At 37.0% G+C, this 25,072-nt stretch overlaps 1 long non-coding RNA gene across 1 annotated transcript; it reads right to left on the bottom strand.

Annotated features, from left to right (window-relative positions):
* Positions 1 to 5,570: 5,570 nt before the first annotated feature.
* Positions 5,571 to 16,009, bottom strand: LOC105441331. Its single transcript, XR_971978.2, has 4 exons — positions 15,948 to 16,009; positions 6,768 to 6,860; positions 6,208 to 6,347; positions 5,571 to 5,630 (listed from the first exon to the last, which is right to left on the bottom strand). It is a non-coding gene; the product is annotated as an uncharacterized LOC105441331 (long non-coding RNA).
* Between the last annotated feature and the right edge of the window lie 9,063 nt (positions 16,010 to 25,072).

Below are 25,072 nucleotides of genomic sequence, written 5' to 3'. Positions count from 1 at the left end.
GTCTTTATCATTATCCTTTTCATTATTATCATTATCACTTCTCCTGCTGTTATAGTATTATCATTCTTTTTTTAATGATAATTCAATTAAATTAATTTATTTCCCATTCTAAAACAATGTGAACACAAGGGCCCCCTACCACACTTGCTAATAGACCCTAGAGATTTAGACTATGAGGCTGTTCACACCGGCAGGGATAGCGCGCGCTAGACCGCGCTATCTCTGCGGTTTGGAAGGTACAACGTCGTTTCGGTCCGCCCAACAGCGAGCCACGGCGAGCCAAAACGGCGTGCCACTGGAGCACCTCTTGGGGGTGGTCCACGAGAGATAGCGCGTTCTTGCGCGCGCTAGAAAAAAGGGGGTGCTACGATAGACCGCGCTATCTCATTGCGGTGTGAACAGCCTCTATGTATATTTTCTAAATTATATTCGCGTCATTGTGTATAAATTTTGCACCAAAATAATTCCTCAGAGAAAGCATTGATATTTATTTCTGACTCATGTTAATTATTATGTGTCAGTATATGTTAATTTATATCGCCTTGGATATGTGCTCCATCGACCTCAACATGTGCTAAATGTGCTCCATAAATTACACTTGCTAATTATGTCTATTTTTTCACAAAAGATCCTTAAACATGGGTCCCATTTATGACAAAAATACCATTAAAAATAGGTGTTTTTTTCTTCAAATTTACCAAAAGTTTCGGATGTTTGCCATGCAAACACCCGAAAATTGTGAAAATGGGCCTTATTTCAGGGGGAAAATCCCCCAAATGACCCTAAAAAATGGGTAAGGGTTTCAATGCTTCGGCGGCACACCCCCGACCAAACCAAATCTGAGTACCCCCCCCCCCCCCCCGGGATTTTATCAATTATATTGGCGTAGTGTTGTGTATGAATTTCATCTGTAATCGCACAAAAATAACTCCTCAGAAAAGGATTAACGTTACATATTTATGTCTGACTGGCATTTTTTATCATTATAGTATATTTTGATAACCGCCTTGGAGATGTGCTCCAACGACCTCCACATGTGCTCCATGAATTATTGCTTCATTTGTATATAAATTTCATCTAGCTGTATTCGCACCAAAATAACTCCTCAGGGAAAGCATTGATCTTACACATTGTATTGGTGACTCGTGTTAATCGAAATATGTCAGTATATTGCCTTGAAGATGTTCTCCATCGACCCCAACATTGTGCTCCATAAAGAAGGAGCTTGACTTTGGCTAGAAATCAAAATAACAAGTAGTAGTTCGATATTGATGGTATTTTAATACAGGAAACCTTCCTGCCCAGGAACATTTTTTACCATCCTTAAAGGGAATATAGAGAAAGTAGTAATGTCATTGTTAAATAATATCGTTTTGCTGGGTGATTTCAACTGTAATTTGAGAAATGATAATACTTTGTCTAAAAATGGTAAGGATATTTGTCGTATTTGTCAGCTTAATCAGTAATAAATGCGCCTACATGCGGTTTACACCTCATAGCCAGTACACGCATTGGATTAATACTTACCTCGGATTCTTTTGCTAACTCGAAGTCCGGTGTAATGTCCAGTGGTTTTAGTGACCACTGTTTGATGTATCTAGTCGTAACAGGCAAAAATCCAATGCTCCATTCGAATATATGTAAATTTAGATCTTTTCGGAACTTCAACGAAAGTGAATTTCAAGAGGACTTGAGAAATCAAAATTGGGCTGACTTTAATGAAGAAAATGTTGAAGTTGATAAAATGTGGTCTCATATCAAATCTGTGTTCACAATATTAAGTGATAAACATGCACCTTGTATTTCTCTCAGAAGAAAACGAAATGGGGTGCATTGGATGAATATATTACATTGGCACGTGACTGTGATTACTATAAGAAAAGGTATAAAAAGATGAAGTGTAATTGTTGCTGGAAAAAGTTCAAATATCATAGAAACATTAATAACCTAAACATAAATCTTAAAAAAGAGTATTACCACAACGAGTTCTCAGAATGCAAAAATTCTTTGATAAAAAATTGGAAGGTTTTGAAAAAACTCTTGCCATCAAGCCAAAAGGAGGTAAACAACACAATCTTAATTGATGATGAAATAATAACTGACAAAATAAAGGTGGCAAGTTGGACTTTTAATAATGTGAGTTCAAATCTACAAATAATAGTGGTTCATGTCCTAACATTGTAGATGGTAATTTCTTCTTCTTTTCAGAGAAAAAAGAGGGATCATGAAGAGATAGAAGGGACAAAAAGAAGAAGACATTGCGGAATAAGGAAGCAAAATAGAGAGCAAGAGAGGAAGACAAAAAGCAAGAGAAGAGTAGAAATGGAAAAACAGAAGAAAAAAAGAAGTCGAAGGGTAATATTGATTCCTCATGAAAATGTCAATGGCGGTCCACCGCGGTTCTGCCCACTGATCGTGAAAAGAGGGTCCTATAACCGTATATCTGGACACCTACTCCCTGGACATCCACCCCCTGGGATAGTTGTCCGGGGGTAGTTGTCCTAGAGGATGGTTGTCGTAGGGGGTAGTTGTCTGGGGGTAGTTGTCCTAGGGGGTATATGGGTAGTTGTCTGGGGGTAGTTTTCTGGGGGTAGTTGTCCGGGGGGTAGTCGTCCTAGAGGGTGGTTGACCTAGGGGTAGTTGTCCGGGGGTAGTTGTCCTAGCGAGTAGTTGACTGGGGGTGGTTATCCGGGGGTGGATGTCCAGAACCCCTATAACATTAACATGGCAGAATATTTCCTAGAGCTTTTATCTTTGTTGTCGCTTTTTGTTGTTGGTTGTTTGTTTGTATATGTTACCTTTTCATCACCATTACAGCACTCATGTCATAGAAGTAAAAATATTCAAAAAATTTACCATTCTCGCAACCCTCCTTTCTCTCTCTCTCTCCCCCCTCTCTATCCCTCTCCCTCACAATTATAAACACACATACATATTCACTCTTCTGTCTGTCTGTCTCTCTCTTTCCCTCTCTCTCTCGTTCACTCTCTTTCCCATCTCTTCCATCCTCTGATGCCAAGAACGTTACTTAGACCCCTCTTGACCCATTAATTAGACAATTGACTTCATACAAGTCCCCGCTTAGATTATGGTTAGTTGGGGGGGGGGGGAAGGCTGTCGACCCACAGATCCCCCCTCCCTCCAGGAACAGACGCCAGTTAGGATCAAATTTACCCTCGGTTTAGCCCATGCAACAAATTTTGTCAAAAGAAAGCGATATCACTGTACACCACAACGGTCAGATGCCCCTAAAATTGGGTTTAATTTTTCATTAAAAGAGCATGGACCAAATTTTGTCCAAAGAAGGAGGTATGTCTATGGTATATTAAAAACTAACAAAAAGTTCCCATGGTTATTGAGAGTGTGTCAAGAGAGTGCCATAAACCTAGTCAGCCCCTCTGTTTTGTTCTGTAATAGCTATAAAGATGGTCAAACGTTTCGTTGCATAATCCAAAACATTACAAAATGAAAGAAAATAATGTGACACTTTAAGAAAATTACAGTCAGTACTCAAAATGACACTACACGAATTTGAACTAAATTGGCTGGAGGGATACATTGTTTGTACTTTCAGAACAATGATGTGGGTGCAACGTTGAAAGGGGAACTTTGGTATATTCCGTTTTCCAGCCGTAACAATGTTTGTGTCTGTAATATACAGTGAATCTTCGTTTCGACAACACCTGGGGCATCAAATTAAATGTATTCAGAATCAAAATTATATAGGACTAATCGTGAGTCTATAAATGTGATTTTGAACCATGAATATTCTTTATTTTCAATGTAATTTTTGTCGTTAAACATTATGATATGTCAATTTGAAAAACAGAATATAGGCATACGTCACTTGGCAGTCTGTGTCATAATTACGCAATTACATACTGCCAGTGCTCTTTTCCATTTTAAGTAACATTTCATGTTTATCCAGAAAATAAATCAATACCACATTACTACAACGGGACTACACTAAGAAGACTGAGAACCTAAAACACAAGGTTTCATCTGCTTGAAACATATACAAAACAGGTACATAATTATTATGCAATTAATTTGACTTCATATAAAACACTTTGACAGAGCAATTAAACGAAGTGTTATGGATCACATTGGAAATAACTTTGATTGTTTTCACATACAAAAATGTCAACACACATACTAGTGAAAACAGAGAATTTACAGAGTTTACTCCAAAACAATTAGATGCAATGTCCTTTTAATGGACACATGACCGAAAGTCCACGGGAGCACATCAATAAGCTCACGAGACCGGCTTTTAAAGGAAACCAAAACCTTCATAATAAGTTACTTTTATTGTAAAGTTTAAGATATTTGAAAAATATCAGTGAAAATTTGAACAAAATCGGGCAAGGAATAAGGAAGTGAGAGCTTTTTGAAAGGACTAGTCACTAGAGGGCGGTATTCAATTTGATGACATCATCTGTGAACAACTCTCCGTGCCTTTTGTACATCAAATTTCATGTTTTTCCTTCTTTCTTGTGATTGAGATAATGTACTCCCCTGAAAGCAAGATATAGAATGCAAAATGATATTCTACTTCACATGTTATGAAGTCGGATCAAGAACACAAATAAATACGAAGAAAAAACAAAAATTGTGAAATCTTATGTACAAAAGGCATGGAGAGTTGTTCACAGATGATGTCATCAAATTGAATACCGCCCTCTAGTGACTAGTAATTTCAAAAAGCTCTCACTTCCTTATTCCTTGCCCGATTTTGTTCAAACTTTCACAGATTTTATTCAAATCTTTTAAACTTTACAAGAAAAGTAACTTAGTATAAAGGTTTTGGTTTCCTTTAAGTCTCATGACCCTCAAAATATAAGAAAACTAACGAGACTGAACTTTGGAGTCTCGTTGACTGATGGTCTCGTACACTTTCAGCCCCATGGGCCTTAAGTAGTCTTAATATACGTCACCCTAACAACACAACATTCCTTTTCGTTGACAATCAGCCATGCATGAAGTCTTTCGTCTACGCTGATTGTCAACGAAATGGAGTCAAGTCTTTTGTCAACTCTCTTTGTTGCTACGGCAGGCACCCAGTGAAAACGAATTCGTTTGATAAAATTATGGAAATGCAAGCACTACTTTAAACAAACAGAACTGTGTCATTCCTTGCTCATTTCCTGATTAAGGTGTCATAATTATAAAAGGGCAGAAACTCAACTTTCTAGAAATGTGATTTTCTCCTTGAAATTCAGATACCGTCCGCCAAATGACTTTTTGGTTTCCTCTCGTCAAATCCATTCTAATCACTCATGCTTTACACCAAATGAAAGAGGAGGCTCTAAGCTTTCCAAATATGTGTCATTATCAATTATAAATGTTATTAAGTTATGATAAAACATCGATAATTTTCGGTTTCGTTTTTCTGGGACGCACTTTATATCTCCGTAGCTATCACCCTGGACGCCGTCCCTCTGGTCGTCGCCCCGGCTCGGTCGTCTTCACCGAATCAAGCTCCGGTTGCCGTCCATGTCGTCGCACTGGTTGGCTCCACCCTGATGACCGGGCCTGATGATCATCGTTGCCGTCATCTTGTTCGTTGTTCTGGTTGCCGTCATCTTGTTCGTTGTTCTGGTTGCCATCACCCTGGCTGCCGCCCCTCGCTGAAAATTTAAATGAATAGACACTTTTATTATCTTGTATAATTAACATGTAAGTCAATTGATTTACTGGTGGAGAATGATGACCTAACGGCTGCAAGATTTAGCCAATCATGGATTAAAGGCCTGCATTAATTATGTTAAGTTTATTAAGCAGTAGACCTACTTTGAAGAGAGTGTAGTTTTTATTTAACCAGCCTTTAAAATACAACTATGAAAATATTAGAATTAGGAAATTAAAAAATTGCGGGAATAGCAGTGTAGATAAAAATGGTATGGGCCCCATCTTATAAAGAGTTGATATCAATCGCAACTTATTTGCGATTGATATCAATCGCAACCATGTACATAAGAGATAGGAGACTGCAAACTTGCGATTGATTGGAGGACTTACGATTGATTCGGATCAATCGTAACTCTTTATAAGATGGGGCCCAGGACAACATTTTTAGGTAGGTTTCAAAATGCGGATTTCAAAATACCAAACACAATTGCATTCTTCTTTTATGATAATTTTAATCAAGTTTCTTTTATTTTGATAAGACCATTTATTTCCTCATAATCTTGCTCTATTATATACCTGTTTACCACCGTGGTCACCATCAGTCTCGTAATCGCTTGCTCACCATTACCGTATACTATAGTCGTAACTTGGTAGGCGTCGTGATCGCTATCAACCTGCATGTAGGTGGCTTTCCTCGCTTCATTGTTGTCGTACCCCTGGTAAAATTGAAAATATGCTATGCAATTTGATAACGTGTTCATTTTGTGGCTATAAAGATTAGTACAAGGAGCGAGCTAGAATGAAAGCTCTCTATTCCGAATCTTTTAGTTAAAAAGAGGCTACAAAATATTCCAGTCTTATCTTGCTCTTTTGTAACAACGTACTTTTAAAGGTTTTTTTTCTGCAGGTTCATAATTCCGAAACTTCATTAATCCAAAGTGTTATTAAATTCAATTGTTTGTTATTCCGAAGGTTGATCATTTAAAAGCATAATAATACATAATTACAGCTCGAACGCTATATCATTTCCGGAAATACGAATCGACAGATAACCGTAACTTCGGTAAACGAGTGCTCCTTCTAATAAAAGTTCGAATATTGCTTTAAATCTGTTCGTATAAAGCTGCTCTACTCACCATCGCCTTGGTTCGTCAACTCGTCGCCTGGAGGCCGTCTTTGTCATAAGTTGTAGTCCTGGCAGCTAGTCGTTCTGTTTCCCTTCCAGGAATCTAAATGATTGAATAACATAACGAAATTTCATAATGGAGAAAATGGAATTATGATATGAGAAATTAAATGCAAAATTTCTTACAACCGAAATTAAGAACATATTTTAAGAAAAAGAGTTTGTTATTTTGGTGCGAAGTGCTAGAACTCTATTACACAAGAACTTAAACGTGAGTTGTCATATGAATTTCAAATGTAATCTAAATAAGTATATGGAATCAAGAGCCATTGATGAGTAATCCTCGTCTTCTTTAAATATTTCATATGTATTTTTAGTGTACGTTGTATTTATTTTGTGTATATTTATTTTATCGTTATTATGTTGTTTTATGTTGTATATATATATGTTATTTTTATATTGTATGTTTTTATGTATGCACGGCCCTACGGATGAACAGTCCATGTGCTGAGGTATAGGCCTCCGTGCTTAAATAAATAAATAAAATTAAATTAAATTTTGGTTACATAACGAAAATGGTATTTTACACGGGGTAAGGTGGAAAACACACGGGGTAAGGTGGAAAACACACGGGGTAAGGTAGAAAACGCAATGGGTATAGTATTATCACATAAATATTATGGCATTGACTAGTCGAAAACTAAAAGGGTATTTTAAAATATAGAATAAACATTTTTTTAAAGACTGAGAAATATAGGGAGAACAAATAAAGAAAAATATTACACTTAACCGCTTTTAAACGTACGAAATATCAAACTTACACAAGTTATAACCTTTTATATATTATTCAATTTTTTTTTAAAGTATTCATTGTACAGTTACACGCTCTCGAAAACACAGCGGTAGATCTATAGAGGCGGGTTATCGCCTAAGTTGGGACAACACCCAGAAGATTACCCCCCCCCCCCCCCCCCCCACGCCATGAAGGAAGTGTAAAGGTGAAGGAAAATGTCCGCTTGTGAGCCAATTGTTTTGGGGCAGCTGACACGGTTCCCTTCCTGCAAGATACAGAGAAACCAGCACAGGACACATTGCAAGCTCGCAACATACCGTTAGAACAGATCTTGTAGACACCAAATGATCTGGCGAATCTACACAATGCTCTGAAGGAAGAGATCGGCTTCATCCTTGAGAGGACTTTCCCCTTAGGGCCTCAAAGCACGGCCACAAGCTAAGCGTAAGTACAAGCATGGAGTTAAGAACAAGTATCATTAACTCAGAATTCATTACAATGGACCAACTATTTGGAATAACCTCCCAACTAATCTCAAGAATAGTAAGACCGTGGATCAGTTCGTACGATTAGTTGAACAACACCTCCTGAACTCATAAATGATGAATATTTCTTTATGTTTCCTATCTTTGCTTCCTTATCATTTTTTTAAATTTTAAATTTTGATGTTTTTGTTATGTTTTTCCTGTTATAATAGTTGATATTTTCTTACAGTGTGTATGTTATGTGTATACTTGTTTAGGGGTCATTTTCGATTAGCCAATTAGTGCTTTTCATGATCCCGCCACTATTATTCATATGCATATGTTCGTTTTTTTAATTGTTTTTAAAGTGGAAATCAATTAAATTGAATTGATTTGAGTCTGCAAAGAAAACAAAATTGGTAAATATTGGCATTATTGATGAAAATCAATCTACAACTGCAGGTGTTATAGGCAAACTCAAAGCCCTTAACAAATATGTCCCCACCAATGACACATCACTGTACCCACTTGTGTCACACTGTGAAGGTGGGGCGTTTCAACTCAAAATCAAGTGAGCCAGCGACTCTTGCAAACATAAAGGCGGAGTACAATTTTCGCCATGCGAAAAAGAAGGCGATGGCATCATTCAATCAAACAGAAGAGTTTGTACATTTCTCACTCGAGGGCTACATGGCTCTTCTGGAGATGATTGATGAAAATCAATCTACAACTGCAGGTGTTATAGGCAAACTCAAAGCCCTTAACAAGTATGTCCCCACCAATGACACATCACTGTACCCACTTGTGTCACACTGTGAAGGTGGGGCGTTTCAACTCAAGTGAGCCAGCGACTCTTGCAAACATAAAGGCGGAGTACAATTTTCGCCATGCGAAAAAGAAGGCGATGGCATCATTCAATCAAACAGAAGAGTTTGTTCATTTCTCACTCGAGGGCTACATGGCTCTTCTGGAGATGATTGATGAAAATCAATCTACAACTGCAGGTGTTATAGGCAAACTCAAAGCCCTTAACAAGTATGTCCCCACCAATGACACATCACTGTACCCACTTGTGTCACACTGTGAAGGTGGGGCGTTTCAACTCAGCATTGGAGCAAAAAAGGCCCAATCTGCTCTTCGAAACAAAAGCGAGCGACTTGAGGGCCTTTTGCCTACAGCCCAAGAATCTCATAAAAGAGGAATCTTTTGACAAACATGATGAATAGACTCTTCGATGGAAGAAAATCAAGTGAGCCAGCGACTCTTGCAAACATAAAGGCGGAGTACAATTTTCGCCATGCGAAAATGGCATCATTCAATCAAACAGAAGAGTTTGTTCATTTCTCACTCGAGGGCTACATGGCTCTTCTGGAGATGATTGATGACATACCACCCGACTCCAATAAGCTTTTTCTTTTTCTTTATTAATATTTAGTTGTTGTTGTTTTTTCTTGCGAAATCTAGTGTTCATTTTCTTGTGTACTAGATTTGTTGTTTTAAAGATAATGAATAAATGGGCTATTGGCCCTAGTTATTGTTGTTGATACTTAAAATATTTTTGTAATGTATTCGTTTAAAGTGTCAATTTATTAATTAAATTATCATACTATTACGTAGTTCTGTGTTAAATTTGTGTTCTTTTGTTTCAAATGTGATGTTATTTTATGTACCTGTATTATGTAGGGCTTCCTTGGAAAGCAGGCCATTAAATTTATTTTTGGCTTGAATGGAACTACCCTATCTAAATAAGTATATGGAATCAAGAGCCATTGATGAGTAATTCCCGTCCCCTTTAAATATTTCATAGGTTTTCTTAGTGTATGTTGTATTTATTTTGGATATATTTATTTCATCATTATTATGTTGTATTATGTTATATATATGTTGTTTTTTAGTGTATGTTTTTATGTATGCACGGCACTGCGGAAGAACAGTCCATGGGCTCAAATTAAGAAATTAAATTAAATTAAATTTGGTTACATAACGAAAATGACCTTTTACACGGGGTAACAAAAGGGCGTGGGGTTGAAAACGCAATGGGTAGTATAATCCCATAAATATTATGGCCTTGCCTTTTCAAAGACTTCAAGGGTATTTTGAAATATAGAATAATTATTTTGAAAAAAAGACTGAGAAATATAGGGGGAAATAAAGAAAAATGTTATACTTTCCCGCTTTTGAAGGTACAAAATATCAAACTTACACAAGTTATAACCTTTCATATATATTATTCAAGAATGAATTGTTTTTAAGTATTCGGTGTACAGTTACATGCTCTCGAAAATGCAGCGGTAGATCCAGGGGGCTCAGGGGAACGTGCCCCCTGGAAAACAAAATCTCATATACATTTAGTATAAATCAAATACAAGAGAACATGGCCCATGCTGTCCATGCTGGAATGGAAGAGGAGTCTAGACTCTAGAGGTTATCGCCTGAGTTGGGAAAACACCCAGAAGTTTACCCCCCCCCCCCCCCCCGCCATGAAGGAAGTGTAAAGGTGAGAGAAAATGTCCGCTTGTGAGCCAATTGTTTTGGGGCAGCTGACACGGTTCCCTTCCTGTAAGATACAGAGAAACCAGCACAGGACACATTGCAAGCTCGCAACATACCGTTAGAACAGATCTTGTAGACCCCAAATGATCTGGCGAATCTACACAATGCTCTGAAGGAAGAGATCGGCTTCATCCTTGAGAGGACTTTCCCCTTAGGGCCTCAAAGCACGGCCACAAGCTAAGCGTAAGTACAAGCATGGAGTTAAGAACAAGTATCATTAACTCAGAATTCATTACAATGGACCAACTATTTGGGATAACCTCCCAACTAATCTCAAGAATAGTAAGACCGTGGATCAGTTCGTACGATTAGTTGAACAACACCTCCTGAACTCATAAATGATGAATATTTCTTTATGTTTCCTATCTTTGCTTCCTTATCATTTTTTAAATTTTAAATTTTGATGTTTTTGTTATGTTTTTCCTGTTATAATAGTTGATATTTTCTTACAGTGTATATATTATGTGTTTACTTGTTTAGGGGTCATTTTCGATTAGCCAATTAGTGCTTTTCATGATTATTATGTAGATTATTATGTTTACTAACCACTATTATTCATTATATGTTGTTCGTTTTTTAATTGTTTTTAAAGTGGAAATCAATTAAATTGAATTGATTTGAGTCTGCAAAGAAAACAAAATTGGTAAATATTGGCATTATTGATGAAAATCCATCTACAACTGCAGGTGTTATAGGCAAACTCAAAGCCCTTAACAAGTATGTCCCCACCCATGACACATCACTGTACCCACTTGTGTCACATTGTGAAGGTGGGGCGTTTCAACTCAGCATTGGAGCAAAAAAGGCCCAATCTGCTCTTCGAAACAAAAGCGAGCGACTTGAGGGCCTTTTGCCTACAGCCCAAGAATCTCATAAAAGAGGAATCTTTTGACAAACATGATGAATAGACTCTTCGATGGAAGAAAATCAAGTGAGCCAGCGACTCTTGCAAACATAAAGGCGGAGTACAATTTTCGCCATGCGAAAAAGAAGGCGATGGCATCATTCAATCAAACAGAAGAGTTTGTTCATTTCTCACTCGAGGGCTACATGGCTCTTCTGGAGATGATTGATGACATACCACCCGACTCCAATAAGCTTTTTCTTTTTCTTTATTAATATTTAGTTGTTGTTTTTTCTTGCGAAATCTAGTGTTCATTTTCTTGTGTGCTAGATTTGTTGTTTTAAAGATAATGAATAAATGGGCTATAGGCCCTAGTTATTGTTGTTGATATTTAAAATATTTTTGTAATGTATTCGTTTAGAGTGTCCATTTATTAATTAAATTATCATACTATTACGTAGTTCTGTGTTAAATTTGTGTTCTTTTGTTTCAAATGTGATGTTATTTTATGTACCTGTATTATGTAGGGCTTCCTTGGAAAGCAGGCCATTAAATTTATTTTTGGCTTGAATGGAACTACCCTACTGAAATTAAACTTAATAAATAAATAAATCCCCACAGAACGCGAATATGACCCAAAAGAAACCATATCTCAAAGGCGTGGTCAGGAGAGTGATTGAACATGTCTGGGCACCAGTGAACCAGAAAGAAAGAAACGACATCACATCTGTACCTGATCAGTAAGTTCAGCATGAGCAGAGAAATGCTGGACTTGACTTATGTATACTGCCACCGTAAAAGAGATCGATACACAGGAAGAGATGATCTTAACTTCAATTCACTTAAAAGATTGGAGGTCTTGGAAGGTTTTGTGTGATATAAATCAACTTAAAAGAAGCAACTTCCCAGTAGTCTTTCCTTGCTTTGTGTTTGTTTTTTTTATTTTTTTTTATTTATTTATTTATTTTTTCTCTTTTCAGAGGTATTACTGTATTTTTTTAATTTTCTATTTTCTATTTTTTATTTTCAGTTTGAAAGACTATAATATTTCATGTACAAGCATTTATTTATTTTTGTTTATCATTATTATCATTATTACTATTATTGTTTTAAACGAATTAAAAAATGTATGAACGATTTGTTTTGTTTAGCAATTGACGTTAGTTAAGAATTATATTTTTGAATTATATTTTGATTATTCTGAATGTGATGTCCAAGTCAGTATGATGTAAATTGCATGATTTTTATTATATGTACTGCCTCTGGTATTGAGAAAATAAAACACCAGTAACTCCTTACGTCAACACGGGATGTTTTTCCATCTGTCCGAGATAGGACTCACCCACGCCACTCTGCCTGGCAGAAGGACAGACTGGTATAGCAGTCCAGAATGCCGGGTAAGTCAAAGAACTCCATTCTGCATTTGTGCTAAGCATGTTTTTTCCATCTGTCCGAGGTAGGACTCACCCACGCCACTCTGCCTGGCAGAAGGACAGTCATTTATTGCAGTCCAGAATGCCGGTCAAGTCAAAGAACTCCATTCTGCATTTGTGCTAAGCATGTTTTTCCATCTGTCCGAGATAGGACTCACCCACGCCACTCTGCCTGGCAGAAGGGCAGACTGGTATTGCAGTCCAGAATGCCGGGTAAGTCAAAGAACTCCATTCTGCATTTGTGCTAAGCATGTTTTTCCATCTGTCCGAGGTAGGACTCACCCACGCCACTCTGCCTGGCAGAAGGACAGTCTGGTATAGCAGTCCAGAATGCCGGTCAAGTCAAAGAACTCCATATTGCATCAGTGCCAAACACACTAAATCGCTCAAGAATTTTTTTTTTGTATATGTTTAAACTTTCATGTATTTATTTTGTAAATAATTTTGCGTGCAGCTACGGTTAGTCTTATTTTAAATGTTGATTTTTTAATATTTTATTAATACAGTTTGTTTTAAATGTTTACGTGTAAATCGGAAGGCGCTAGACTGGCACATATACCTACCTACCCTTACCCTTCATATATCATATTAGTGTAATATCATATTAGTGTAAATCTTTTCTCCTCTTTATTAGGTTTTTTAAAATATATATATTCAATTTGTGCATTTTAATGTTTTGTAACGTAATATGAAGTTATTGTTGGTTATATAATAAAATGTTCAATTTTGTCTTATTCACAAGTTATTTTGGAATGTATAAAGTTTGTATTTTAAAGCGCCCCAACGAAAACCAGTGTATATCCTAATTGGGCTACCCTTTTTAAACATGTGAAATGAATAAATAAATAAAATCGAATGCGCCAATGAAGAGTGTCCTTTCGGGCACTTTGTTCATCATGTCTTGATCTATAGAGAAAACCAAATGGTGAATGGAGATGCCCCGTTCGTACTCTGGATACCGCTGAATCACGGCAGGGTGGAAATTAATACTGATGTAGGCTTTATGTTTCATTATGCTAATTCACAAATTCCCCTTTCAAGACATCACACAAATTTTCTTCAGCATAGTCCATTATACCATGCATCAAGGCTTTTTAAAACCTTGCCCAACGATGTCAGAAGTTTAAATGTTGTTAAATGTTACAGTGAGATCAGTAAAATTAAAGAATTTGGCTCACTTCTTTCATCTCGTGGTGAAATGTTCTTTTTATCTCTCTTTTGTCACTATGATTCGATTTTGTACTTAAATTTCTGTAAATATGTTCATGTATTATAACTTGCATATTTGTTTGCACATTTTAATTGTTTTATATTTTATTGTTCGAATTTTATGTAATCTCGGCCTCGCTAAAACACAGCATTTACTAAATGCGGGCACTAAATGCGGAAGATCAGCTGTAAGGGAAAACAATGGTCCATAGATACAGTCATCGTAAGTTTTTGGAGACTGGACATGTCCCAATTGCTCGGCCTCGCTGAAAAACAGCATTTGCTAAATGCGGGCACAATTATTGTATTTGTTTTAACCGTGAATAATTAAAATATACCATACCATACCAATACGTCAATAGTCACTGGCCGTTATCTGGGATGGTCTCCAGGATAAAGTACGAAGATCAGCAGTTAGGGAAAACATCGTAAGAATTCAAAACCGAGGTGCTCGCCTAATCAACAACACCTCCTGGGTTTCATCAGGAAGGGAAAACCTTGAACTACTAAAATGGGACCGTCACCCTCTCACCAAGAAAATAGAAAACGACACTGCAGTGATGATGTATAAAGCTATGACAAACCAAGTGCCTCCTTAAATTAGTGAAACATTTACACATCTAACAAATGTTTACAAAACGAGACAGGGTAATCTGTGTGTAGATATAACTCGTCCGAAGACAGAGTCAGGAAAACGGACATTTATGTATAGAAGATATTTAGAAGTACTGGCATTTTAAATTATAAACTGGCAAAGAATAACACTGAATAGTCTGGTAAATGCAAACATAGATGGAGAAAATCGGATATTGTATATTGCTATATGAATACTTTCTATGTGTTCACTCCACAATCAATATAACTGAAATGATTGCAGTTTGGTTTAATTAAATCATGTGAACGTGTTCTACAATTTTAAAGAGCATTTTATTATTTTGGATTCTATACGTCAATGTTGAGATGATTTGCTAAATACAATAGATGCCCCCCTCCACAAATTTAAATTTTGTTACAGAAAGTGATATATGGGATGGAATGGTACACTAACATTCTATACATATATTTTTACTTATATTTTACTAATTTTTACTAACCTTTTTTTATTGGTTTAAAATATAATTTATTTTGTGTGCTTTTTGTCTAAATACAACTTGGCAATGCAATGCTATTTTGTCGTACTAAAAAATGTTATAATATTTTGAAAACCCATATTTAATTTATATCCTTTTTTTATATTTTTAGATCTAAATAAATTTAACTAAGGTTAAGGTTTCGAGTTACAATTGACGTAAGTCTGTCTAGGTCGCTTTTGGGAAAATATACCCCCCTCCCCCTTGGTCCCCGTAGGATTTTATTCAAAAGTAAACACACGAGTACTCCTCCATCATCCCTTCATCACCGTAGTCGTCATCGTGGTCGTCACTGTGTGGCGTGGTCAGATCATCTTCCTCTCTCCTTTTCCTTCCACCTCATTCCAAGTATATGCTTTTTATATTTCTTTCCAATTTGTAGCCTTTTATTATAACGTACTTTCTTTCCTTCATGTTACATCTAACTAGTCTTAGTAGTTTCAAGCAGATCACTAGACTGTCCGCTGTGGTTTATTATTTGATATCAACAATATATTATATATATTTTTTATATCTCTATATATTCATAAAAGTTGCTTTGTCGGGCAATCTTTCTGGTTGTCAAAATCAGCGTTTGTTTATAAAGTATGCATAACATTTAAATATGTTAGTAAACCGGTCTATTACAATGGTGTCAAAAGGCTCTCAAAAGTTGGGGCACTTTATGAGGGAGCTAGGGTGTGAAAGGGGGTAGCCCCCTCCCAAGGAATTTGTAAATTGACAAGGGCTAAGGAGGAAAAATATATCTCACAAATTGAACTTACCAAACTGAGCGCCTCAGATAGGTTCAAGCTGTCCCCTGGATGTCAGCTTTCATGGGGGGGGGGGGGGTGGAAGGGGGGGTCGACTTTTTTTGAGCGACAATTTTCTTGAGCGAATAGAAAATCTGGAAAAGCAAACAAATAAATACCACTGTATGTCCACTATATGTCAACTATATGCCAGAATGCCTGAATATGGTAGAATGCACGTAATACGACTTGTTGCTAGGTAAGACAAACACAATGGATTGTCCAATCTCTTTATACCGGTAGATATAATTTATCATAGGACACATACAACAAAGAAGCAAGAGTTGGACAGACCATTTTCAAAATTAATTCAAATTTATGCATTTATGCATTATGTATTTAAATTTCGTTATACCTAGACAGGAGCCATTACATTCTCCGTCACGAATAATTATATTTATATTGTTACAATTCAAATTGCATACGTTAGCTGTTGCTAGGTTGGACAAACATAATGGCTTGCCCTACCTAACAAGTGGTTTGCAATGTGATTATTGAAATAAAATTATTTGTGAAAGGTGAATGGAATAATTCGTATCGAGGCATTTCACAAAGACGTGTGCATTAATTTGCGTTACATAAAAGTGTGTGGGGTGGAAAACGCAATGAATAGTATGATCACAATAAGGCCATTAAAACAAATATGCATGTTTAGCGTCCCCGCCCGCTTCCTTTTTGGGGGCCGCCTCCTATTGTCGGCGGCCATCTTGAAAAATAGCCCGACTTTCAGGGAAAATTTACCGAGCGGCCATTTTGAGCGGCCATTTTGAAAGGGGAAAAAAAGGGGGGGGGAGGGCCTTCTCCTTCCTATTTTCAAAAAATCATGACGCTAAACATGTTTTTTTTTTAATTTGGCCTAAGTATCATGGCCTAGTCATAAACTAAAAGGATATTTTGAAATATTGAATAAATATTTTGAAAAAAAGACTGAGAAATATACTGGCAAAAAAAATAAAGAAAAATGTTGCACTTTTCCGCTTTTAAAGGTAATAAATATCAAACTAACACAAGTTATAACTTTTTCAAGAATGATTTTTCAAGTATTAGTGTAAGGTCACACGCTCTCGAAAATGCAGCGGTAAATCCAGGGGGCTCAGGGGAACGTGCCCCTGGAAAAAAACTCATATACCTTCAGTATATATTAAATACAAGAGAACATGGTCCTTATTGTGTCCCTCCCCCCCCCCCGCTCTACTCCCCCTCGGAACACGCCCCCCCCCCCCCCCCCTCCAAGGTACTTAGGCTAGCCCCTCCCCCCCCCCCCCCCTCCACTCCGGCGAGAAAATCCTATCATGTTACACTTTGTAATAAATGTGTCAGTCTTTTTACATATGTTTTTTTTTTGAGGGGTGGGGGGCGGCAGTACCAAATTGAGGTGACTGTGTGACACATTTAATATTGATATGTGCTTTCAGGAAAAGTGTTTATTAAGAACCAAGTTCTCACCAAAAAATGAGTTTAATAAATATAGTTAAAGGGAAGGCGAACTGGCACGCTTGTGATCAGAGAAAGATGCAAAACGTTTTCAATCTTCCGTCTAACCCGGGAACTGACATACAGGGGTAGCATGAAAAACACCATCTGAGGCGTCAGATTGGTAAGATAATGATATAAACGTATCAGTAGTGTTCAATTTGTATTATTCAGGCTTACCTTAATCAGTATCAAGGTAGGCGATTCCACGATTACGATTTCTACAAACGGCCTCCTGGTTCTACTATTATCATCATCGTTACTATTACTTCAACAACCACGCTTAATCGTCGCTTCTTTGCTGATCGACCCCTTGGCCTCGGCCACTGTCCCCGTTTCCGGCCGCACAAACTTCTGAAAAATGCGCTCACATTCGTAATGACCTGAGAGAATTGAAATAAAATAACAAAATGTCAAGATTACATGATGAATGAGGTGAAATCAAAATTAATAGTATAGGCTAAGGGGATCGTCGAACCTGGTACGCCATTTATGAAGCATATGAAACGGAAAATGTATATATTCTTTAAGTCGTTCCTATCATTATAGATGGCATTGATAAGGAAAAAGTGTATTTAGAAGAAAAATACTCAAATTAACTCCGTTCTTAAATTTGAGTGAAATTGATAATAGTTTTATTGAGAATAAAGGAACAACAATGCATCGCGGCCTACAAGGCCGAATTGGGCAATGTTTTACAAATGTAAAATACTATACATAAAAACATTCATAGCAAATGTCATCAAAATTAATGAACGAAATATGAATGAGTAAATTGTATAAAATAATTTTTAACTTTAAAATTCTTATTTCTTATTTCATCTCCCTAACTCATTCAATGTTAAACAAACATTATGGCTTGTCCTACTTAACAGTACGTTATGTATGCAATTCGCATTCTGACTATTGGAATACGACTATGCGTAAGAGGTTAATGAAATAATTTGTAATATGTCCATTAAATTTGATTACATTATGATATCATGTACCTACATCAAAAGGCAACTCCCTATACTCAATTGGCGATTAACCGAACATGTCATTGATGTGACGGTTGCCCAATTTTTAATCGATGATTTCAAATTTCTCGGTAAAGTAAGAATTTTTTTTTTAAAAATCAGGTCATCAATCCAATTCATTAAATTTATGAATCTGTTGAAAGATTTTTAAAGTCTTTACAGATAAGCATCATAAACCGAAAGGAAGTATTGACAGAAAACACTCTGGAATTACGTCAGTTCTCAAATCCAATCATAAACATCTCAGAGAAAATCACTTTCTCAAAACTTTGATAACCCATACCGAGTATTACAACAACAAAAATGTATTAATAAATTGATTAATTAAAAAAAAAATTGATTGGTTTTGTTCAACTCTCATTTGTAGTCTTCATTAGAAATCAACATAATTTTAATTCCCTGTTGATTTCAGAAACTGGACCAGTCTCTCTCTCTCGTGCAAATAAAGTTGTTCCAAATCCAATGAGAGAGTACTGTACTACGTATCACCGTAAACGTGTTTGATAAAAACAAACGATGCCGATGAGAAACGACTCCCTCCCTCCTCCCTCCTCCCCCCCCCCCCATTACAAATTAACGTTTCCCGAGCTAGTTGTCTTATGACTTACCTCATGAATAACGTTATAACAAAAGGCTCCCCTAGAATGACGAAACATTATCCTAACTAAAGGGTTCCCGTGATAAAACCCGACTTCAAAGAAGGTTCAAGGAAGTCGACTTCGACGAGAACGACGAAACATAAAGCCTAGTTTAAGGGTTTCCGTGACCTGATGGAACTAAACGATGAAGACATAATAAAAGAGCTCGCACCCGAGCACCTTCCCTGATTGTATCAGTACTAACCAATTAGCTTCAATCTTCTGTACCTTGACTGTCACGTGTCTCAACTTTAGCCAATCATCAACCAGAGTCACGAAACTGCCTCCCCGAGGACGTCAATCAAAATGTTAAAGAACAAAAGAGCACGTGCTTCGGCTCTCTCTAAATAGGCGTGGCTTACAAGACCAGAAATATGTCCGGCAACGAAAAGTGAAATATACACAAGAATCTTACAGCCACGCGACTATAAATAGGCTGCAAGTAACATGAATTGCATTAATGTTAATATCGGGCTTGTGTGCATACCAGCACGGACACCTGTATGAAATTCCATTATGACTGACATCTCGTGCAGGGACCGTCTCAAATTAAGTGGAAAATCGCCTGCCTATCCCTATATAAACGAATAAGTATTATCTCAATCCCTGAAGCCTCCCTGTTTTGTGTGTTAATGAAATTTTCTATCCTTCACTAAGTTCTAAATCTCATGTTTCAAGCCCTCATCTGTACATTTTACTGGTCTAGCGCCCCCTATACTCCGTAGCGGTCCCGAGTCAATATAAACAAATCATCATGAGTGACGATATTCAGTGTCAAAAAGAAATAATAATATAAGACAATCAGGAAAAAGAGTTTTGCCAAATATGATATTTTTTTTAAACTGTGTGGGCTATCCAGTCATTCACTATGTTCTTGATTTTATAAGTACTTTTTTATTTTGTTGAAATGTTTTTAATTTTTTTTATTGTGATTTGGAAAATAAATAACCTACACTACTGTACTACGATACTATATTATACAATGAAGAAATTGGGGTGAGATAAATTTACACATTTTCATCTCAAATCTGTGATCCACTAAGTGAAGTTTAGAATTAATATAGAATCAGGTCATCGAATCTTTTATACCATTTATGAGTACGTTAATTGAAAAGGGAACATCGTTTTCAGTTTTCTTAGCATCAGAAAGTGAAAAGAATTATTGGAAAGAATGAAAAACTGCACCCATATTACATCAACTTCTCTATTTATAACGATGTAACTTTGATCTAGGCCTATAATCTAGCAGAGGAAATCACTTTTCCAATGTGACAACTTATACCGACTAAATACACGAAAAAGAAGAATTCTCGTTTTTCTTTCTTCTCCATCTTTCACTCTTATTCGCTGCCTTCATCAAAAATCAATTTTTAACTTGAATCGGTTCTCTGTTGATTTCAGAAACCATTCAGCTTTAGCCAATAAAATTTCTTTCCTTACCAAGAGTCGCTCAACCATTATCACAATTGTCTGATCTTAAGCCAATCAAATCGCTTTCCTCAACCTGAGTCACGAAACTGCCTCCACGTGGACGTCAATCAAATTGTTCAAGAAACAAATAGCACGTGCTTCGACCCTCTCAAAATAGGCGTGGCTTACAAGGCCGGAAATAATGTCCGGCGATGAAAAGTGAAATATACACAAGAATCCCCAGCCATGTTAATATCGGGCTGGTACTAGTACGGACACCTGTATGAAATTCTGTTATGACTGACATGCGTGCAGGGACCGTCTTAAATTAAGTGGAAAGTCGCCTGCCTATATACGAGTAAGAGCATACATAATTCAATCCCCGAAGCCTATCTATTTTTCTTTGTTATTTGAGTTTTCTATCCTTGTTTACGAACTTCCAAACCTATTTTAGCACGTTTAAGCCCTCATTCGTACGTTCTACTGGTCTAGCGCACCCTATCTGTTAAGAAGTGATATTTAGAATTTTTCAAGATAGATACGGATAAATGAAGCAGAGTCATAAACTACTAGTGATTGGCAGTGGATAACCAAAATGAAAGTTTGCCCTATACATTTTTACCAAACTATGATATTTTTTCCTTCCAAGGTACCTATTGTATGTCTCTTCTTCCTCTTCTTCTTCTTCTTCTTCTTCTTCTTCTTCTTCTTCTTTTTGATCCCCCGACAAACCACCACTTAAAAATAAGTGGTTTATGGGCTGGTTGTCCCACTTATTACCTCAGATAAACATCGTAACAAAAGTCTCCCCGAGAATGACGAAACATAATATCCCGCATAATACTAAAGGGTTCCCGTGACATAACATGGCTTCGACAATGACTTCAACGACGACTTCGATGAGAACAATGATGAGAGTGAGACATAACAAAAGAGCCTGCATCCAATCACCTTCCCCCGAGGTATTATAATACCATCGGGGATAATACTACAGCTGTATAACCAATCAGCTTCAATCTTGTGCACCTAGGTTATTACGTGTTTTACCTTTGACCAATGAGGAGCCGCTCAACGATTATCACGTATCTTATCTTAAGCCAATCAAATCTCTTTCCTCAACCAGAGTCACGAAACTGCCTACACGAGGATGTCATTCAAATTGTGCAATAACAAAAGAGCACGTGCTTCTACCCTCTCAAAATAGGCGTGACTTACAACGCCAGAAAAATACACAAGAACCTTTCAGCCACGCGACTATGAATAGGCTGTAAGTATCATGAATTTCATTAATGTTGATATCGGGCTGGTGTGCATACTAGCACCATGGAGATCTGTTCTTATATCTCCATGCTAGCACGAACACCTGTATGAAATTCCGTTATGACTGACACATCGTACAGGGACCGTCTCAAAATAAGTGGAAAACCGTCTGGCTCTTCACACAAATAATATATACGCATACATAATTCAATTCCCGATGCCTATGTATTTTTCTGTGTTGACTGAGATTACGAACTTCCAAACCTCGTCCGTACATTTTACTGGTCTAGCGCCCCCTATATCCCGTAGCTGGTCTGATTTGATGTAAAAACTGTCAAGAAGAGATATTTTGAATGTTTCAAAATATAATTAAATGAAGCTATCATAACTTTTCTTCTCCTTCTTCTTCTTTTTTTTTTTTGGTGGGGGGGGGGGGGGGTCGAGGGAGAAAAAACAACATGTATTGCAACTTTCTTGGGTGAATAGTAAGCCACACACAAGAAAAATCATTACCTCCATTGTTGTATGATGTAGGACGTTTACCAAATTTCATCTCAAGTCTCCGCGATCCACACGGTGAAATTCAACGTCCAAAATGTAGGTAAAAAAGGGAACGAACTTCACATTGCTCGGATATCTTGCTTCTTTTGTATTACTTTTATTGCACGTGTTGCAACCGTTAAGTTGTTCTGATTCATTTTGAAGTACAGGTTCTCGTTTTATTGTCAATTTAAAAATTGTTCCTTGTCTGTACTTTCTTTTCTTTTTAAATTTTACATTTGTTGTCATTACAGCGTTTATGGAAGAAAAGAGTGGATCGTCATTTAAATACCCTATGTTTTTTGTTTCCATTATGTGAAATATATAAATAAATGAATAAATTTTAAATTTTTTAAAAGCGTCATAATGATTACTTGATATCAAAAAAGTGGCGGTGTGATTAATTTAGCAATATGAGAATAAGAAACATTAACAAGTGTATGTATTTTGGCCAAAATCTGCATGGCCAATAGGCAAAAAATAATAAATAAGCAATTTAATCCATTTACCAAAATACACTTCTTTTCCTTACTGCTCTCTTTTTTATGGATGTTTCTGAAGGACTCTAAATAAATTAACCTTAGGAATAACAAACCTTTACAGAAAAAGCTGTTAACGGTATTTCAATTAAGGGCAAATTACCCTATATCCACTAGTTGTTGCTTGATCAGACAAACACATAATTCGCTCGTCCGACCTAGTAGTAGTAACGCCGAATGTACGCATTCTACATTTTGGGCCATTTAAATATAAGATAAGCCACAATAGGTTATTTCAATACTTTGAAACCATGGCGCCTGTGCGTTGTAGTTTACAGAACATCTTGCAAAACAGAGACATGAATAATAACACTGTCTCGCCAGAGGAGGAAAAAGCTCGTGGGATTAACTAATTTAACATGTCTTCGTGGAGAGCCTCGATACGAATTATTTCTTTCACCTGAACAGTCAGAATGAAAATTGTGTATATTTCTGTACTGTAGTATAGACAGGGAGGTGAAAGAAACTGGAGTCGAACTCTTGTAATTATTTGAACGCATTCGTGAGTTCTAAAGCGTAACAATGGGATGTGTAACATGCCACTTGGCTTTGAAGTTCCATGCTCCGAGCCGCGCTTCCACTGCGGAGATTTTTGGAGGCCAGGCACCAGTTTCACATTTATTACAAAATATTAAATTATAAACTTTGATGGGGATTGTATTGGGAATAGTGCATCAAACAATTTGTTCATATTTAGGACTCCGCCCTTCCTATAATTTGTGTGCCAGAGTTGGTAAAAGAAAAATTAGATCAGCTTCCTGACGAGGTGTTCGCTTGTTCTACTCTTTACACATTCAACAATGGATGAGAAATCATTGAAAGGGACAACGAACAGTTGCTGTGATACCATTTTCTGATGTAGGAATTCTAAATCATGCGCTCTTTTATCTCACCACCTGGTCAACAGTAAGCGCATAAATTTCGGCGGCTTGGAGCATGCAGGAGTCAAAGCAGAGCGACTTGATTCCAAAAACTATAACGTATGCAATATAGGCTATTTTCGTAATGTCACCAAATTTAATGCATATAATCGTCTTTGAGAAATGCCTCGATACAAGCTATTTCATTCACCTGATAAGAATAATAGTATTTCAATAGACGTGTATGTAAACCGAACTGCATACATTAGTTGTTGCCAGGTAGGAAAAACATTATGTCTTGCCCTACCTAGCAACACGCAATTTAAGCAGTTTGCATTCTGACTATTGAAATACTATTATTCTTGTCAGGTGTATGAAATAATTGTTATTGACGCACCTCACAAAGGTTTAGGTTACATTACGAAAATTGCCTATTCGCATATTTGTAACAGGTAAATGAAATGATTGGTATCGAGGGACTTCACAAAGACTATTACATTTGTTACTTTTCGAAATGGCATATTGCATGCCCGCCCCTCCCCCTTAGTGTTTATTTAGGGTACGTGTATGCTTGTCCCCCCCCCCCTGAAATCACCCCCCCCCCCCCCCCCTATCTACGGTGTGTAAAGTCAATACGAGCCGGACTTTGTTGTGTGAAAAGTACCCCTTAACCGGAGATTTGGGGAACACGAATGTGGTCCCTCCGACCACGAACTCTGGGGGGGGGGGGGGGGGTGGGGGCGAGGTTTCATGGCGACACGCACTGGGATATCGTGGTGTATATTTTACATCCGTACATCACTGTACACAAGTTGATACACACAGACGTTATGGACTTGACTTGTCAAAAACTAAAACATGATTAATAATTTAAAGTTGACAATTTGAAGAAGAAAAAAAAGGGTAAAAAAATACAATTAAGAAATTGCAAAACTCGCTCAAGATTTAAATGTATTACCTTTAGTTGTGAACTTCATTTAATGTATAAATTAAGTTTTAATGTTTAATTTAAGATGCCGACCACTTTTTTTTTTAAAGTAAGGAGCAAATTTCGATTTCATTAGAGCTGTATTTAGTTTATGTTTTCACTTAGACATGGATTTTTTTAACCCTCCCCCCCCCCCCCCCCCCCTCCTATTTCCTAACTATAGGCTGGTCCCTTCGCCATGCAGTTGAACATGAGAACTATCTATTTTGATCTTGAATACTCCTCAAACATGAACAGTTGCAACGAAAATTATTATATATTAGAATATAAAGGTAACCCCCCCCCCCCCTCCCTCCGATTACGTAGGGTCCACTTTTGTCAGCAAATACCTTTGCCTACTATAATTTTTGGACAGCTTAACATTGCGTTTC

This window comes from Strongylocentrotus purpuratus, unplaced genomic scaffold (genome assembly GCF_000002235.5).
Source record: "Strongylocentrotus purpuratus isolate Spur 01 unplaced genomic scaffold, Spur_5.0 spur5_scaffold_21, whole genome shotgun sequence".
NCBI lineage: Eukaryota > Metazoa > Echinodermata > Echinoidea > Camarodonta > Strongylocentrotidae > Strongylocentrotus > Strongylocentrotus purpuratus.
The sequence above is the reverse complement of the archived record's forward strand: the minus strand, read 5'-3'. Positions and strand labels throughout refer to the sequence as shown.